The 19,900-nt window shown below is 37.8% G+C and overlaps 1 long non-coding RNA gene and 1 pseudogene across 1 annotated transcript in view; both read left to right on the top strand.

The window, feature by feature from the left end:
* The window catches only part of LOC147914356 (uncharacterized), a 1,093,764-nt gene that overhangs the window by 743,877 nt on the left and 329,987 nt on the right, over positions 1–19,900 (top strand). The window lies entirely within an intron of this gene.
* On the top strand, positions 16,832–17,698 carry LOC101389409 (BOS complex subunit TMEM147 pseudogene; annotated as a pseudogene).

Raw genomic sequence — 19,900 nt, 5'->3', positions numbered from 1 at the left:
GCAACTCAGGTCAAGTTTCTGGCTACTAGAGCTAGAGTATTCCTCGTATATAGAGCCAGCAGGTGCTCTAATAGGATGCTCATCTAGTTTTGCTCCTAGAAACATTGTTATCAATTATCCACTGCCAAATATCTCTGCAGGCTAAGAAATACTGATTCCCAATATATTCCTGCTGTCCCTTATGGTAGATGCACCACCTTGTCTTTGGTGATTAAGTACTGCTGCTTGGCCTCTGCTGCTCTGGGTTCCCCTCAGCTCCACTGAAGTCAAGGAGCCCATAAATACACTTGTAACTAGCCTACAAAAGAGAGTAGCCACAGAACTTTTCAAGGATCTGGGTTCTCTTTGCACTAAATGATCAACATCAGTAATCATCAGAGAACTGTAAATCAAAACCACAAGAAGAGATCACCTCACACCTGTTAGGATGTCTATTATCAAATGTTTCTAAATGTTTCAGTGAAGAGAGCGCCTTCTGGACTTTCACATGGATCATAGTTGGGGGGTGAGTGTGCAGGTCACACATGGCAAATCCAGTCTGCCATTTGGATTCTCTCCTCCACAACACATCAGACTGCCTCTCAACTTTGATGGTTACAGTGGTGCATTCCCATCACAAAATGATGGGAAATGAAATTTCTATGACTAGCTGGTGAAGGAAATATTTGGGGGAATGGAGAACTTTTTCCCTGGGGCTATTCCCCTACTTTACTAAAGGATAAGACGAAGTTGAGAGTAGTATAGATTTGGTCTGATCCTGCCACAGTGTGGGGAGGGTTACTAGGCTGAGACTGATAGATAACGCCGTTTTCCCAGGTGTGTGTTCAAGGCATTACCCTTAGGGAATACCCTGCTATCCACATTTGGTCTTCATTGGATACTTTTTAAACACTTTATTTTTTATTGTTTTTACCTCTTTTTGTTGTTGGTGATGGTAGAAACTCTTATTCTACTCACTCAGCAAATTTCAATTATGCAATACGGTGTTATCAACTATAGTCATCATGTTATGCATTACTCAGACATTGCTCATCTTATAACAGAAAGTTTGTACCCTTTTAACCTCTCCCTATTTCTCACATCCCCCAGCCCCTGGCAACAACTGTTCAACTTTCTGTTTCTAGGAGTTTGACTTTCCTTTTTTTTTTAGATTTCACATATAAGTGATACCATGCAGTATTTGTCTTTATCGGTCTAGCTTAATTCATAATTCATAATTCATAATGCCCTCCAAGTCCATTCGTGTTGTTGCACATAGCAAGATTTCTTTCTTTTTTAACGCTGAATAATATTTCATTGTATATACATAGAACATTTTCTTTATGCATTCATCACCAACACCTAGGTTGTTTTCATACCTTGGCTATTGTGAATAATGATGCAATGAATGTGGAAGTATAGATATACCTTCGGGATAAGGATTTTGTTTCCTTTGGATATACACCCAGAGGTGGCACTGCTGGATCATATGGTAGTTCTATTTTTAATTCCTCGAGGAGCCTCCATACTGTTTCACAGTGGCGGTGCCAGTTTACATTCTCACCCACAATGTACGAGGATTCCTTTTTATTCACAGTCTTGCCAGCATTTGTTATCTCTTGTCTTTTTGATAATAGACATCCCAACAGGTGTGAGGTGATATCTTCCTGTGGTTTTGATTCACATTTCCCTGATGATTACTGATGTTGAGCACGTTTTCTGTTGGCCATTTGTATATCTTCTTTAGAAAAATGTCTATTCAGGTCCTTTGCCCATTTTTTAATAAGGTTTTTGTTTTTTTTGCTATTGAGTTGTATGAGTTCCTTACATATTTTAGATATTAACACCTAATTAAATATGTTGTTTGCAAATATTTTCCTTCATTCTATATGTTGCCTTTTCACCTTGTTGATGGTTTCCTTTGCTGTGCAGAAGCTTTTTAGTTTGATGTAGCCTGACTTGTTTCTTTTTGCTTTTGTTGATGTGCTTTTGATGTTCAATTCAACAAATCATCGAAAAGACCAAAGTCAAGGAGCTTACTCCCCATGCTTTCTTCTAGGACTTTAATGGTTTCAGGCCTATGTTCAAATCTTTAATCCATTTTTGGGTTGATTTTTGTTTATGGTAGAAGGGTACAATATCATTCTTTTGCATGTGGATATCCAGTTTTCCCAGCATCATTTGTTAAAGAAACTGTCCTTTCCCGTTTGTATATTCTTGGTGACTTTGTGGAAAGTTAATTAATCATTTATGGGGTTTGCTTCTGTTTCTGTATTCTGTTCCATTGATCTGTGTGTCTGTTTTTATGCCAATACTATGCCGTTTTGCTTACTATAGCTTTGTAATATAATTTTAAATGAGGAAATGTGATGACTACAGATTTGTTCTTCTTTCTCAGGATTGCTTTGGCTGTTTGCAGTCTTTGGTGATTCCATACAAATTTAGTATTATTTTTCCCATCTGTGAAAAATACCATTGGAATTTTGGTAGGGATTGCATTGAATCTGTAGATCGTTTTGAGTTATATGGACATTTTAGCAGTATTAGTTTTCCAATCCATGAACATTGAATATTCTTTCAATTTGTATCTTCTTCCATTTCTTTCATCAATGTTTTATAGTTTCAGTGTACAGATATTTTTACCTTCTTAATTAAATTTGTTCCTCAATATTTTATTCCTTTCGATGCTGTTGTAAATGGGATTGTTTTCTTAATTTCTCTTTTTGATAGTTTGTTGTTAGTGTATAGAAATTCAACTGATTTTTCTATATTAATTTTGTATCCTGAAACCTTACTGAATTCATTTATTACTTCTAACAGCTTTTTGGTGGATTCTTTAGGGTTTTCTATATATAATATAATGTCATCAGCAAACAGAAACAAGTTTACTTTTCCTTTCTGATTTGGGTGTCTTCTATTTCTTTGTCTTGCCTAATTGCTCTGGCTAGGTCTTCCATTATTATAGTGAATAAGTGGGCATCCTTGTCTTGTTCCTGATCTTAACAGAAAATCTTTCAATTTTTCATCATTGAGTATGATATTAGCTGTGGGGTTGTGACATTTATTATGTTGAGGTACATTCCTTCTACACCCAATTTGTTGAGAGATTTTATCATGAAGTGATGTTAAATTTTGTCAAATGCTTTTTATTCATCTATTAAGATGATCATATGAATTTTTTATCCTTTGTTTTGTTCATGTGGTATATCACATTGATTGATCTGCATATATTGAACAATCCTGGCAACCAGGAATAAATCCCACTTGATCATGGTGTATTTTCCTTTGAATGTACTGTTGAATTTTGTTTGCTAATATTTTATTGAAGATTTTTACATCTATATTCATCAGGGATATTGGCCTGTAGTTTTCTTTTCTTGTAGTGTCCTTGTCTGGCTTTGGTATCAAGTTAGTGCTAGCTTCATAAAATGAGTCTGAAAATATTCCTCTTCTATTTTTTTTGAAGAGTTTGAGAAGGATTTGTATTAATTCTTATTTAAATGTTTAGTTGAACTCACCAGTGAAGCCATCTGGTCCTGAGTTTTTCTTTGTTGAAGAGGGTTTTGATTACTGATCCAAACTCTTTACTAGTAATTGATCTTTTCTGATTTTCTATTTCTTCATGATATAGTCTTTGTGGGTTGTATGTTTCTAGAAATTTATCCATTTCTTCAAGGTTATGTACTTTGCTAGCATGTCATTTTCATACTAGTTTCCTATGATCCGTAGTATTTCAGTGGTATCAGTTGTAATGTTTCCTCTTTCATTTCTGATTCTATTTTTTTGTCTTCTCTCTTTTTTCTCAGTCTAGCTAAAGGATTATCAATTTTGTGTATCTTTTCAGAAAACTAACTCATACTTTCATTGATCTTTTCCATAGTCTTTCTAATCTTTATTTCACTTATTTCATTTTATTTTCTTCTTTCTACTACCTTTGAGCTTATTGTTCTTCCTTTTCTAGTTCCTTAAAGTGTAAAGTTAGGTTGTTTATTTGAGATATTTTTTTTTAATGTAAGCATGCATCACTATAAACTTTCCTCTTAGGACTGCTTTTCCTGCATCCCATTAGCTTTCATATGTTGTGTATCCATCTTCATTAGTCTCAAAATATTTTTTTATTTCTTTTTTGATTTCTTCCTTAACTCATTGATTGTTCAGGAGTGTGTTGTTTAACCTCCACATATTTGTGAATTTTTCAGTTTTCCTTCTATAATTGATTTCTAGTTTTATCCTGTTATGGTCCAAAAAGATGCTTGATACAATTTCAATCTTCTTAAAATTTTAAGACTTGTTTTGTGGCTTAATATATGATCTATCCTGGAGAATGTTCCATGTGTGCTTGAGAAGAATGTGTATTATGCTGCTGTTGGGTGGAATGTTCTATATATGTCTGTTAGATCCATCTGGTACCCTCAGGTAGCAGCTTGTGAAGTATGCAGTCAAAACCCTTCCAGGGAAAGACTGGGAGATGCTCTCTCTGCACTGAGCCCTGGGAGGATAGCTACAGCAAGTGCTTGCATGCCCTTTAACAACTTCTTTGTTTGCTGTAGTCCTGCGGAACTTGTGAATGCAAGCCCCATTTTCTTTCAGAGCTAGGTAATTTGGGTGCCTGTCACTTGGGTGTCAGCCTTAAAAGTTGGGGTTCTAGAGATTGTGGTCCAAAGCCTTCACCCTCGGGGAGAAGCTGGGAGTTGGGGGTTCTCCTGATAGTATGGCACTATGCCAGGGATGGGGTTTATTTTGAGAGTCTCAGCCTTTCCTGTCTATTTTGATGTGGGTATTTTCTGTCACCCAGCATGTAGGAGTCACTCAACTCATCTCTGGATTTATTTCATAGGGAATTTCTTTGTGTGGCTGTACTCAGTGCATCCATGGGAAAAGAGAAATTCAGGAGTCTCCTATGTTGCCATCTGGTCCAGATCCTCCAGGTTATCTCAAACACTGTAAAGGACTAGAAATCTAAGAAGCAATACGTGAGAAATAATTTCATCACAGATGCAAAAATTAACATCAACATATTAGTTGTAAGGGCTATCACATATATTGTGCCCTTTAATCCTGATGACTCCTCAGAAACATAGGTGTTATCATTCCCATTTTAGAGATAAGAAAATTGAGGTCCAGGAAGGATAAATGATTTGCCCAGGTTAGTAAGTCACAGAACCCTATTGAAAAGCTGGTTTACCTCCCACGAGCGTCATATTTTGTTGCCTCTTAATGATAATTAAATCTTATTAAAATACTTAGCACCTAAATAAAATATCCTTACAGCCTACACAGGGAAATTACATCAATTATCCAGGCAACTGGAACAAATAAGACCTATGGTAGGAGAGAAGTTTATAATTATTTAGGCAATTAACTGATTGCCTGTTTAAGTAATCCAATACATTATAACAACTCTCCATTTCTCTCCTTATTCTTTTCCTTTTCTTTTTTTTTCTGCTCAGAAAGTCTAAGTATATAATGCACAAAATATAATTTCTCTCACAATATTTATGACCTCCTTCCTTCCATGTAGTTTTCTAAGTGTAACAGGGTCAGATTCAATTTGCCATATGGAAATTTAATTGAAAATGAGTGGATAATCCAGTCCACTAAAAGGTCAATCCTATAAGGAGAGAAAAATAGGTCAAGTTAATAATTTAGCATCATATAAGATTTACTGCCTTTTTAATTTTCTACACATTTACACTAGTCTTTCATGAGCACTGGCTCTGGCTTTGAGAATTGCAAAATCTTGCTTTAAAGTGTTCTGTAAAGTAAACCATTGAAGATCTCTGAGGCTATCTGCTTTTCTTCTAGGAAAATGTTAACTAAATTTGATGGTATTAAAAATGGTATTAGTTGAAACACTGCATTGTCGAGCACGATCCCAACATACAATAAAAAGTAGATGTTTTTGGGGCCAGCCTGGCGGCGCAAGCAGTTAAGTGCGCATGCTCCGTTGCGGCGGCCTGGGGTTTGCCAGTTGGGAACCCCGGGCACACACCGATGCACCACTTGTCAGGCCATGCTGTGGTGGCCTCCCATATAAAGTGGAGGAAGATGGGCATGGATGTTAGCCCAGGGCCAATCTTCCTCAGCAAAAAAAAAGAGGAGGATTGGCAGATGTTAGCTCAGGGCTGATCTTTCTCACAAAAAAAAAAAAAAAAGTAGATGTTTTTGTGAGTTTCCCCAGTTTTGAGTTGCATAATGTTAGGCTAAAAAGAATCAATTCGTGTGATTTACAACTTTAAAAAAAAACGTTTTTCCAGCAATAGACACTTTAAAAGCAGAAACTGGAGACGTAGTACAATGAGCAGCCCCCTGCAAGCCCTCTCTCTCATCCGTTTTCACAGTCCCCAGTGAGTTTATATACACACTCCACACAATCCTTGGGCTTCAAGAAATAGTTTTAAAATTAGTGACTAGTCCAATCCCCTTTTCTTGAGAGGAGTAAATGTGTCCAGGGATGTCAAAGCCTGAAATCACACAGTTTTTCACAGGCGGAAGCAGGCACAGGATGCAGGTCTAACGCCTAAACTGCCATTCTTTGGCCTACACTGCAGCAACTCCTTCAACCTGTTCCTCTTTAAACACAGGAAGAGGCAATATTGGGGGCACAATCTACTTCAACATTTTCAAAAGCCACTCACTTTGAGGAAAAGTTACAGAATCACCTTCCCTGAAGAACGAAACATGTTGACTAGCTGCTCATCTCTTCAGGACCGGAAAGGAGCCAGGTACTCTTCAGCACTTGCTTCCTTTCCTATTTCACTACTTCCTCCATCCTACCTGCTTGTTGTGTAGATGTAATTTAGCAGAAGCTTCAAAGTAATTCTTTCATTAAAGACTTATGTTATTTTGATTGGGAGATGGATCAACCAAATTTATTACTCATTTTTAAAAATCAGCTTTATTAAAGAATAATTTGCTTATAATAAACTACATCCATTTAAAGTATAAAACTTGATGAGTTTTGACGGTGACATACACCAGTGAACCATCACCATTATCATGATACAGAACATTTGTATGACCTCCGAAAGATTTCTCAGGCTCCTTTGTAATTCATCCTTCCCTTAGTTCACAACTCCACGCAATGCTTGGTCTGCTCTTTGTCACTACAGATTGATTTACATTTTCTAGATTTTCATATACGTTGAAGTCTTTTGTGTCTTTTCTTTATCCATGTTGATAGTTAGTTCTCTTTCTACCCACTGAGTAGTATTCCTTTGTATGGATATACCACATTTGGTTTATCCATTCAATTGTTGATGGGCATTTGGTTTATTTATAGTTTGGGGCCATATTAATAAAGCTGTCCTGAACATTTATGTACAAGTGTGTGTGTGGACAAATGTTTCATTATTCTTCTGTGAATACCCAGAAGTATAATGGCTGGGTTGTATGGTAAAGTTATGCTTATTATTTTCAAAAACTGTCAAAATGTTTTCCAAAGTGGTTTTCCATTTTATATTCCCATCAGTGGTATATGAACATTCCAGCTGCTCCACATCTTTGCCTGCATTTGGTATTATCATTCTTTTTAATTTTAATAAATTTAAGGGGTATGTATTGGTATGTTATGGTCTTAATTATTATTTCCCCAATGATTAATAATGTTGAGCATCTTTTCATGTGTTTATTGGCCATTTGTACATCTCCTTTTTTGATGTGCCTTCAAATTTATTATTGAGTTGGTTGTCTTCTTCTCATTGAGTTGTAAGAGTTCTTTATAAATTCAGGATACAAGTTCTTTTTTAGGTATATGTTTTGTAAATATTTTCTCCCATTCAGAGTTCTCACCATTTACACCATGGAACCGCTAATTGTCCCTATAACCCATTTTTGAGGCATATTATGTAGTTGGTAAAGCAGGAAAAAAAAATGAAAAAAGTTAAAAGTGTATTATTCCATAATTAAATTTTAAAATATACATTATTTCCCCATTAGTAGTGATTATACTCTCCCCAGCCCAGGCTGTAAACTGTGTACTTCACAGTGTAAGTCCTCTTTTCTGAAAAATATTACATTACAGTTAATGTACAGGGCTTTTCTTGACACTAATATCCATGCTATTTTAATATCTAGTTTAACATACACATGTGCACACACACACACACAGACACAAACACACATAATGCAATTAAATGACCCAAAACCATAATATCTGTTAAGTATTTGTCTTCTTATGTAAATGGATTTCTCTCCAAATGTGGAAATACCTGCTTAACAACAGGCTTGCCATTAGCCCACCATACAGGCATGAACATTTATTAGAAAAACAAAGTAGACTCAGTTTATTCCCACTCTGAGATTCTGAGCATCAAGGTTGAATTCAGAAGAGCTTTTACAACCAATTGATACAGCCCTGAAAATGGAGTTTTCCACTGGTAATGCTGAGAGACCCTTGAGTACAGAACCAGACACTATGGTGATAAACATCTGACATTTTCATTTGCAAGTATTCATGTTTCATTTTAGATAATGTTCCCCCTATTTACTTCTTCCGCAGCAATGCATCAAATATCCTACAGTGTAATCCTTCTCTCAGCACTTATCAATGAACTATGAAATAGTATTAAATAGAATTAATTAGAAGTTTTAATGAATCATGTCTGTCCTCATTTATTATACAATGTAATTTTCAAGGAGTGATTAATTACGAGTTACAGATGAGTGAATGGTTAATGTAGTTTGTTAACCTTACTAAGGAGTGACTATACACAGCAAGCTGTTTCTCCTCTGTTTATTAGCACGTGGCTTTGTACCACCATCAGTTTAAGCACATGGAAAGATTTTAGTGACTTTGCGATTAATATGTACTGTCAGCTAATAATTTACTCCCTTATTTTCTTTCCTATACATCATATGAACATTGTTGAGATTCAAAGGTAGAATGTAGCCATCCTCATTTTGGAGTGCTTCTACATAGTTATTAGTTTGCCCATATCACATCCACCTGAGCTGCATGATTATTTTAAGTAGATCCCATTTAATACAAGGCAGCTTGTTTGAAATGAGTCTCCCTGCATATTTCTTTGAAGAATATACCAATTTACCACATCATTACTGTCATTATCTAAAAAGTGGTAGCTGGCTGCCCTTCATTTTCAGTTTTATTACATGCACATTTCAAAAGCTGAATCATGCCCAAGCTGACAAAAACATAGTGGCTAAATACAAAGTAATTTTGTGACAGAAAGTTATTGAGACTGGCATATGGGACTACCAAAAGGGTTTTTGCCTTCCCAACAGAAACACTCATGAAAGACCTTGGCACCATTGGGGATGAGGTATCATCTTACAATATTCTAATCTGTTTCTTCTTTAAAGGACACGTTGCATACGATTATACGGAGGTGGAAAACCCTCATAGCATGCCTCTCACAACACCTTCATTTGCTGGCTGAAGAGAGCGAGCAGCTCATTTTTGCTGTGCTGAACAGACACTAGTGTTTTCTACTCTGAAGCTAGCAGAGTTTGATACCTCTTTGGAAGAACAGCTAACCTCAGTAGGAAAAATAACAAAACTTACTTATATTTGTATGATATTTAATGATTTTCATTATTTTTTCACAGGTATTATCTTAGTAAATCTAGGTAAACATCTCATGAATGAAGAAACTATGATTAGAAGATGGTTAACTGACTTATCCAGGGCCCCAGGAGCAGTGAATGGATAAGCAAAACATTCATTAATTCAACAAATATTTATTGAGCACCTGATATGAGACACCTGCTACTCTTCTGTGGGCTGGATAAGACAAAGTCCTTTTCATCATGGACCTTAGATACCAGTAGGGGAGACAAGAAATAAATGAATAAAGATAGTGATAATTCCTGTGAAGAAATTAAAAAAGAAAGAGGCTAGAGAGAAACTAGGCATGAGGAAAGTGGTTTTAGAGAAATGGTCAGAGAAAGCCTCCTTGAAGATATGTGATATCAGAACAAAACTGACCAATGAAGAGGAGTCAGTAACATGAAGAGAACATTCCAGGCAGAGAGAACAGCAAATGCAAAGGTCATAAGCCCTTGACGTTAGTATGTTTGAGGAAGTGCAAAAGACAGATGTAGCTAGAGAGAAATGTAGCAAGGGAGAGATGAAACTGGGGAGATAGACAGGGAAGACATCTTCTAGATAGTTCCCTTGGGGGTGCTGGCAAAGACTGGATTTAAACTCAAAAGATAATGGATGCTGAATGGGTTTTTCCAATCCAATTCGGCCCAGAATTTTTAGGACATGAGAAATGGAAGATACTGTGCTAGAACATCAGGTAGCATTTCAGTTTTCATTTGTCATTATAAAGAAGAAAAGTAGAAAAAAGAGTTTCCCCTAGAATCTAGAATTTGAAGCTAAAAATATAAAAATATACTGGTAACATCCTACCTTCATTACAGGACTCAACTTTCAGACGAGCAATGCTCTTTGAAGTCAAGGACTATGTCTTACACACTTCTTATTCTGTGCTGCGCTCAAATCAATGTCTCATGTTTCCAATCAGTGCTCTTTGAAATGAACTGAATGGCCTGTATTTATTCCTCTGTCCAGCCCAAGTCTGAGGAATCCTGATAGGAGAGGCTGTGGTATTTGAAATCGCTGTAGCAGAACAGAAAGATCCAGAAAGCAGCCCTCACTTAGCACTTGGCTTCACACTGTTTACGATATCGATCCAGGAATCCAATTTATCTGTAGTGGAGTACTGCTAATCCCTGAAGCAAATGTGTAATAATGCACTTATTGTGAAAAGCATTTTCTTTGCTTAAATCTACATTTTCTGACCTATTTCCCCAGGTAAAACTATGAGGAATCACAAATGTTAATTCTCTAAGGAATGCTAAGGAAAATCCATTCCTATTTCTACTCTACACAGACTCTGAGAGGTGACGAGATTAGATGAAGGAGTAGCACCATTTTATGTTACAGCCATAGGATTTTACCCAGGAATCTCAATACCCTAAGCTCCTTAGAACCCAAATTTTTTATTAAGGAATTCTTTTTTAAATTATCTATTTTAAAGTGCCTGCCATTGTAACCACAAAAGCAAGTGTAGGAGAGGGAAAGAAATGTTTTCTTCTACTCTCTTAAGTTCAGTGGCTGGGGCCTGTGAGGTTTATTACCTAGATGTGGTGATGGTTTCATGGGTGTATGTACATGTCTATTCTATTCTACAAACAGTAAGTGGAAGGCAAATTGCAATTGTCATAGGCACAATATACGAACACAGGCATATGAAACAAGGTTCTGGCTTCTGCAAAGTTCTACTGCATAGTAGTTGACAAGGCTAAAAAAGAAGAAAGAATTTTTTAAATCACAAGATATGATGCAAATGCTAAACTGTATGCTGCATTATATTAAGTTTCTCAAAAGAGATATAAAAGTTTGAATGTAAGTTTGACGAGAAAATTCATGGGTCAGTCCCTAATTTAACTTTTAAACAGACTACTTTTTAGAGCAGTTTTAGGTTTACAGCAAAATTGAGCAGAAGTACAGAGTTCCCACATGCCCCCGTCCCGCCCCCCAACACACACACAAACCTCCCCCACTATCAACATCCCACACAAGAGTGGGACATTTGTTACCACACTGGTGAACCTACTGGATAAACTTATGTTGACACCTAACCATCACCAAAAGTCCATAATTTACATGAGGGTTTGCTCTTGGTGTTATACATTCTGTGGGTTCTGACAAATGTGTAATGCCATGTATCCACCACTATAGTATCAGACAGAGTAATTTCACTGCCCTAAAAATCCTCTGTGCTCCACCTAGTCCCTTCTTCCCCCAATCCCTGGCAACCACTGATCTTTTTACTTTTTCCATGTGAATCTACTTTTTCACCTCTAAATTTTTGGGGGGGGGGGATGACTAGCCCTGAGCTAACATCCGATGCCAATCCTCCTCTTTTTTTTCTCTTCAGGAAGATTGGCCCTGGGCTAACATCCATGCCCATCTTCCTCTACTTTATATGGGACACCATCACACCATGGCTTGACAAGCAGTGCGTTGGTGCGCGCCCAGTATCCGAACCTGTGGACCCCGGGCCACTGAAGCAGAGCGTGTGCACTTAACTGCTTGTGCCACCAGGCTGGCCCCTTTCACCTCTAAATTTTATGAAGTCTAAAAAGAGATCATGTATTTTGATGAAAATTTAACATTCATTTGGAGATGTGTTGTAAGTACAAAATACAAATCAGATTTTGAAAACTTATTATGATAAAAATGTAAAATGTCCCAATAATTTTTCATATTATTACATGTTGAAATGATAATAGTTTGGCTAGATGGAATGAAATAAAACAGGGTCTTAAAGTTAATTTTATCTATTTATTTTTACATTTATAATGTGGCTACAAAATTTTTAAGTTACATATGTGGCTTGCATTACATTACTGGACAGTGTCGCTCTAGACTTATGATAGCTGAACTCTGGAAATATCATTAACTGGGAGATCAAGCATTTCCCAGACATTATGAGTAAACTGCCTTCCATTCTATTTCATTAAGTTAGCTTTAGATAAAAATTTAAGAAATTTGCCTGAATAAGTATGATTGTTGACTAAGATTAAATCATCATAGGCTGATATTCAGATTTAGCAAAGCAATTTAGGGAATTAAACATTTTAACTATAAACATATACTATAAGTCCCTGTTTTCAAATGATACCCATGGGTCTTATAACCACATGACCCAATTTTGTGCATAAATATCACCCCTCAGGGTCTCCTCAGCTCTTTAGTGTATGTCTTTCTCCATGCGGGCCTTTGATCTAATAGTAAATGCCAGAATTTCCCCAAGAAACTGGAAAGAGGCAGATAAAACTAGCTTATTTTTATCCTGAGCTGACAGCCTTTTCTCCTCCTTCTGCCTCGTCATACATTAAATACGAAATCAGAAGGAAGGAGGGAGAAGAAGGCACCACAGAGGGTTTTTGGAGAGAGAACAAGAGGAAGGTGACACACCTGCACTCTCTCCTTTTTCTCAGCTCTTAGATTCACTGATGCTTCAAGGGGGAAATAGCACTTAAAAGTGCTATATTGGTACTCACGCTCAATCCACAAGTCTCCTCTCTCATCTGTACTTCTCCATGCTGGGGGTGAGGGCGAGGCAGGAGCCAGTCTTTAAAGGTGTTCTTTTCATGCTCACTCAACTCTCTCCCATTTCTCGGATCCCGCACATGACATGAAGAAAGACATGGAGGACATGAAAAAGCTTCGAGTGAATTCCAAATGGCACATTATTGTTTCTGCTCCAGTATATGTTCTTAAAGCAGCTTTGTTTTGGCCTCTAAGCTGGATGATTTTCATTAGATATTTGAATTAATCTACAATAAAATAACCCATTCATAAGTGGGTGGAGGGGTTTGGCTGTCTATAAAAGGAGACCTAGGATGTGTACCTCACAGTATTTGTAAGAGCTGACAGCGATGTCTGACAAGATCATTTAACATCTATCTCCTCCTTTCCTATCTGAGTGGTATTCTTTAACGCGCAAGTTCTAAAGAAATTAAAGAATTGAAGAACTGTGAAGAACACTTGAAGAATGAAATAGATGTATCTCTGGTTTAAAGTTCCATCAAGTTGAGACGTCACTTCCTGTTCATCCAATGCATCATGTTATTTCTCACCTCACAGTGATTCCTTCTGTCTGGAATCCTCTTCCCCCTCCACACCTACAACTCATCATTCACCTCCTCTTCATCCTTCACATCTCAGTTTAAAGGCTATTTTCTCATGGAGGCTGAGTATAGTGTAGTATAAAGTCAAAATTAAAATAATGATTGGAATTCTCATTTCTTAAAACCAGTGAAAGCAATAAGATTCTGGGAGAAAGTGATAAATGTTTAATCATCTATAAATACCCTGACCTTCAGGGTAACTTGAAGGTACCTCTTTATTACACTTGCAAATTACCCTGCACTTCTTCATAGCACACAGCACAATTATAATTATCTGTTCAATACCTGTCTCGGTGACTAGACTACAGATAAAAGCAAAAAAGGCTGTCAGCTCAGAATAAACATAAGCTCCATGAGGGAAAAATATTGTTCTGGACTTTTATTCCCAATATCTAGCCTAGTTCCTGGCATGTAGTAGGCACTGAATAAAGATTTATTGGGTAAATGAATAAATAAATGTGAGAATGAAGAGGTTACATTTCATGTTTATCAATAATACTTTACTAAAAAGGACATTTTGGGAAATAGACCACAAGCCCATACATACAGAATAGTAGAAATCAATGAATGGAGTACCTCATTCACTTTTCAATATAATGTGCTTCAGTATCTAAAGTCTGTTCTTGTTCTTTAGCCAACTGCTGAGATGTGGTATTGTAAGCAAGCTAGATCATCATCTATATGGCAGGATGTAATAAAAAAAAGTCTCAAGTTAAATCGTTTGTGTGTATTTAGGATATACTATTAATATCAAAAGAGAAAAAGAAGCAGAAGTGATTAAAAGCAATTTACTCTGGGGAGTGGATCTTGGGATGCTTCAAGTGACTGTTCTTTCATTTGTAAGTCCTTCTGTATTATCTTTTTAACCATATTTTGTATTTCTTTGATGAAAAAGCAAAAATCTCTCCTTATCCATTTGCTAATAAGCCTCAGTAGTCAGCCACTCTTTTCCTACTTAGTATCCTTTGCTTTATAATACTAAATTTCATATTTTCCCAACTAAATTACAAGGTTCTTGACACCACACGCATGTCATATACATCTTTATACTCCTCATAATATATAGTGCAACATGTTCTACATAGTATTTATTAATATCTGTTGATTTATTAATTAAGGTTGAAGGTTATCATTTTTAACTCAAATGAGTCATGTTTCTAATTTAACTTTTATTTGTTTTTCACACTACTTAAAGAAGCTCATTACTGTAAACAACCTCACAACTTTGGGTATCGTCATACCTATTTTCCAATTAAATGAATATTATAAGAACACATCATGAAGATATAGGAGTTAATAAATGATCTTCCATGTAGAAACACCTAAACATGTTGGTGTTCCAAGCCAGCAACATGATGCATTTCCAGATGAACATCTAATGACCCTACGCAATAAACCAATACCAATAATAATAATAATAATAATAATAACAGTAATGTTGTAGAATTTTTGAGGATATCTCAATGATTATCTATGAAACAGTTTACTGTAGAACAGTATAAAGTCAAAATTAAAAGAATGATTGGGATTCTTGTCATTTTTAAAACTAGTAAAAGCAGCAAGAGGCTGGGAGAAAGTGATAAAGTTTTAATCATCTATAAATTCAAAGAAATGTCTCCATGATCAGGCTATTTGTTGCGTATTAGAATCATAGTATCATGTAATCATATAATCTCAGGGTTGAAGACACCAGAAATGGTCATTTTTCCAATTTCCCATCCAGTGCTTCTTAACTTTTTGCTAAAACATACCAATAAATAGTCATCCTGCATGGTTAAACATTCTCTCCCAAAGAAATTCATGGTAACTCTAAAATGTTCTAACTTTTGGAAAATTTTCCCTTATACTGAGGCAAACACCCTCTGTGTATAATTTCAATGGGTTGGTATGACCCATTAAGGCCATCCAGAATCAATCCAATCCTCATTTTCTGTTAGACACTTTCAGATATTTGAAGAGTGTTTTTTGTGCTTCTTTTTCCTTTTCAACTCGATAGGCTATGAATCTCCTCCCCGTACTGGAGCCTGCCCTTAGAATCCACATCCGCCTATCTGTATCACCGTAATTACCATGGCATTTCTGTCCTCAGGTATCTCCGTTACTTTGGGTTAAATTTTAGAGAGAAAGATGGAAGGATCTAGAAAATCAAACATAAAGATCCTGGTAATAGAAGGAAGCATATTAGAAAGAAATATAAACATTTGTTCTTGGAAGGAAGTCCCAATGTGAGGCAATGGTTTCCAAGGTCAAGAATTTGGAACAAATCCTAGAAAACATTTACCCTTCTTTCCCCTACAGCAGTGTGTATGGAGGAGGGAGTTAATTTTTAAGTCCTACACCATAGCAGCTCTGAATCGCCTTCCAGAGCTATGGATACAGGATCTACAGCAGCAGGAGGCAGAACAGACAGACTCTGTTCACATCTTCTTTTTTGAAATCTTGCCATTTCAATAGCCTTATTTTTGTTTCCCTTATTGCATGACTTAGTTCTGAGGTACCGTGTAGTCTTGCTCATTTTTATTCTGTAGGGATGCAATTGTTGACCTTCAATGTCTGTTCCCCAGTCTTTGAAAGGCAATGACCCTGTCAGCAACATTACCTTTGCCCCTGTCTAACTGACACCTTTGCAAATACACTGGGCCAGGGTCGTCTTAATAAGTTTTCCTTCCATTATTTCATTAATAGCTGGCTTTCATTAAACTACTCTTATCACTTCAAAGAAAAGGAATTTGTCATCGAAATAAGAACAATATTTTGAGTGCTCACAGAAAACTGAGTTTAAGAGTTCCATGCAATTAACATTTTTTTACTCAACTCATATTATTATTCTTACCCTGAAGATAATCAGTGTGAAAACTGTCAAAATCTTTGCTTTTCCAACATCTAGCTTTCCAAAATTATGGTCTTCCATTGAGGACATTTTAAAACAAGGGATTCAAATTTAGGGTCCTATAGCTTTAGAGGATGCAGAGAATTATATGGAAAAATCAGTCATTCGTTGAACTTCCATTTCTTATTTTGTTGGAAGCATCTCAGATACCCTCGCAGAATTAAAAGCACACAGATCCTTACAACGGGTAAGAAAGAATATGCGTGCACTCACAGAAACCTTGGGCGAAACCAAAAGCAGGGGTGAAATTGAAAAGTGACATTGGGCACCCCAGCGGGCCAGGTGGCCGGCACCATGACCCTGTTCCACTTCTGGAACTGCTTTGCCCTGGTCTACTTCTCCTACTTCATCACGTACAAGCACAGCGGCCTGTGAGTGTCGGGCAGCCGCGGGGCGTGGAGGTGCGGGGGGCCCGGGCCAGCCCTCACTGACGGCTCCTGCAGGTCCGAGTACAACACCTTCTGGAAGTGCATCCAGGCAGGGGTCACCTATCTCTTCGTGCAGCTGTGCAAGATGCTGTTCCTGGCCACTTTCTTTCCCACCTGGGAAGGCAGCATCTATGACTTCATTGGGGAGATCATGAAGGCCAGAGCGGATGTGGCAGACCTGATAGACCTAAACCTTCTCATGTCCCAGAATGCTGGCAACGGGGAGTACAAGATCATGGTTGTTGTCCTGGGCTGGGCCACCACCGAGCTCGTTATGTCCCGCTGCATCCCCCTCTGGGTTGGAGCCCTGGGCATTGAGTTTGACTGGAAATACATCCAGATGAGCATTGACTCCAACATCAGTCTGGTCTATTACGTCATCGCATCTGCCCAGGTCTGGATGATAACACGCTATGACCTGTACCACACTTTCTGGCCGGCTGTCCCCCTGCTGATGTTCCTTAGCATCTACAAGGCCTTTGTCATGGAGACCTTTGTTCCCCTCTGTTCCCTGGGCAGCTGGACAGCACTGCTGGCCAGAGTGGTGGTGACAGGGCTGCTGGCCCTCAGCACTCTGGCCCTGTATGTCACTGTTGTCAACGTGCACTCCGAGACTCAGTGTCCCAGACATTCACATACCTTTCCTCTGTCTCCAGGTTTCAGTAAAGTAAACAATATTTGGAAAAAACAAAAAAAGAAAAGAAAAGTGACATTGATGTCTTTCTTGCTATGACTAAATTAAGTTCTAAAATTTTATTATTCCCAAATCATCATCTATGTTAACGTTCATTTTATTACAGCTACATTCCATGTAATTGTCAAATTCTGATTTGATTTAATTTTTAAGCTGGAGGGGAGTTATATCAAATTTCAAACTAACAGAAGGTACTTGGGAAAGGCAGAGCTGTCTTTGCCTGTCGAGAAGGAGAAAGGTGTGGAGAGTTTAGAACCACTTCTACACTAGTGCCTTGCTCAGTAATGTGACAGTAGACAGTGCTGATCACCAATAAAGTCATCACAAATCTTAGGTCTGCTTCTCAGAATGCGGCCCAAAGACCCTGTACCCATTGAACTGGGGGAGCTGGTTGAAAATGCAGATGCCTAGGTCCACTCAGATATGTCTGAGAAGCAGCCCATCAAAAAAAACAAAACCTTCAAATGTGTGACATCATGCAAAATTTCACCATGAGATCTTGGTCTTACAACTTCCTTTATAGATTTGCTCATCTACTAAATTTTTTCTTCTTTATATTTTATATCCAATATTTCAGGAAGTGATTTATCCCCACTCTTCTCAGACACACGTGTCCCAAAGTGCCCACACAGGTTGCTATACAGATAATAATGCAGGTGTCAGTGCTTCTCTTAAAAGATCTCAGGATGCAATTTATCAAAAGACATGTGCCCTGGGCTTTACAGAGGATGTGCCATTTCAGGCTGATGAAATGATACACTGTAATACCTGACCTAGATTAGCATCACCAAGTCTATGATGTATTCCTTTCTAGTCTCATCTTCTGCATGTTCAAGTGTTTTCCATTTACTTTGCAATCTGCAATCTACTCCCTTTCCATTGCATCTTATTGTTGTTTGCTTCTTTCTGTTTCTTGAAAATAAAAAGAACAATTGTTGATTGAAGTAATAAAGCTCCCATAAAATAGACTTACTGACTGATTTTCACCATCAGCATTATAATTCTGACTTGTGATTCAACACTACTGCTTAAGAGTCACTTCTATCAGTTTCTAAGTTGGCATAAATCAGCATTTGAGTTCGCAGGAATTCATAAAATACCCAGAAGAACTTAACCTCTGTAGATCTGTATGGTGTCAGAAATCATGCTTTTGCAGACTGATCAAAAGGAGCTAAACCCCACCACTCCCCCAAACCCCAGTCTTCCTACCCTGCATCTCAAAGCCTGCCCTGCATATAAGCAGTAAAGTCAGGATTTGCTCAAAAATGTCTGCACACAAGTCTGACACCAACTTTTAGAGGCATTCCTTAAAATTAAGATATTATCACAATTTATTCAGGCTCCTACTACACTGTAAATAAAGAGAAGAGATGGCCCAGAAGGCCACCCATATGTTAGCATGTCATCAGATCAGCTTGTTGTCACCGTGAGATACAGAGGAAGTGAGGCAGAGCAGTGGTCAATTTTCTTTTTTTTTTGGTGAGGAAGATCAGCCCTGAGCTAACGTCCATGCTAATCCTCCTCTTTTTGCTGAGGAAGACCGGCTCTGAGCTAACATCTATTGCCAATCCTCCTCCTTTTTCTTTTTTCCCCCAAAGCCCCAGTAGATAGTTGTATGTCATAGCTGCACATCCTTCTAGTTGCTGTATGTGGGACGTGGCCTCAGCATGGCCAGAGCAGCAGTGCGTCGGTGCGCACCCGGGATCCGAACCTGGGCCGCCAGTAGCAGAGCGCGCGCACTTAACTGCTAAGCCACGGGGTCGGCCCGAGCAGTGGTCAATTTTAACAGGGTGCCAAGGCACAGAACATCGGTTTATAAACTTGTTGAAGAAGTGAACACGTATCTTTGAAATTCCCCACATATCTAGTGTATCATTGGTTTTTAGTATTTGTTGAACAATGCTTGGTGCAGAGAGCACCAAGAAGGAAACTGAAACTATTTAATGTGCTTGCTGAAGCCTGGCTCTTCTTACCTTGGCTTCCCTGCTAGAATTGTTACCTTTGACCTCGGTTTCCTGCCTGTCTATGTGCTGGTTTATTGTCCTCTTGTGTCTTCCTCTGTATTCCACGTGCGTACATTTAGATTTCTTCATGTTTTGTTTCTGACTATCTTATCCCAGAGATAAGGAAAGAAGTGCAGATGTCAGCCTATGTGTGTTTGTGATGGTCATGCAAAGGAGGAGGGAATTCTCGAAATATTAGTTATGATCATCTCACCTTGAAAAAAGAAGTAACAGTCAT

The sequence above is a fragment of the Ceratotherium simum genome, chromosome 20 (genome assembly GCF_057802395.1).
Source record: "Ceratotherium simum simum isolate JZ-2026a chromosome 20, ASM5780239v1, whole genome shotgun sequence".
Taxonomy (NCBI): domain Eukaryota; kingdom Metazoa; phylum Chordata; class Mammalia; order Perissodactyla; family Rhinocerotidae; genus Ceratotherium; species Ceratotherium simum.
The sequence above is the reverse complement of the archived record's forward strand: the minus strand, read 5'-3'. Positions and strand labels throughout refer to the sequence as shown.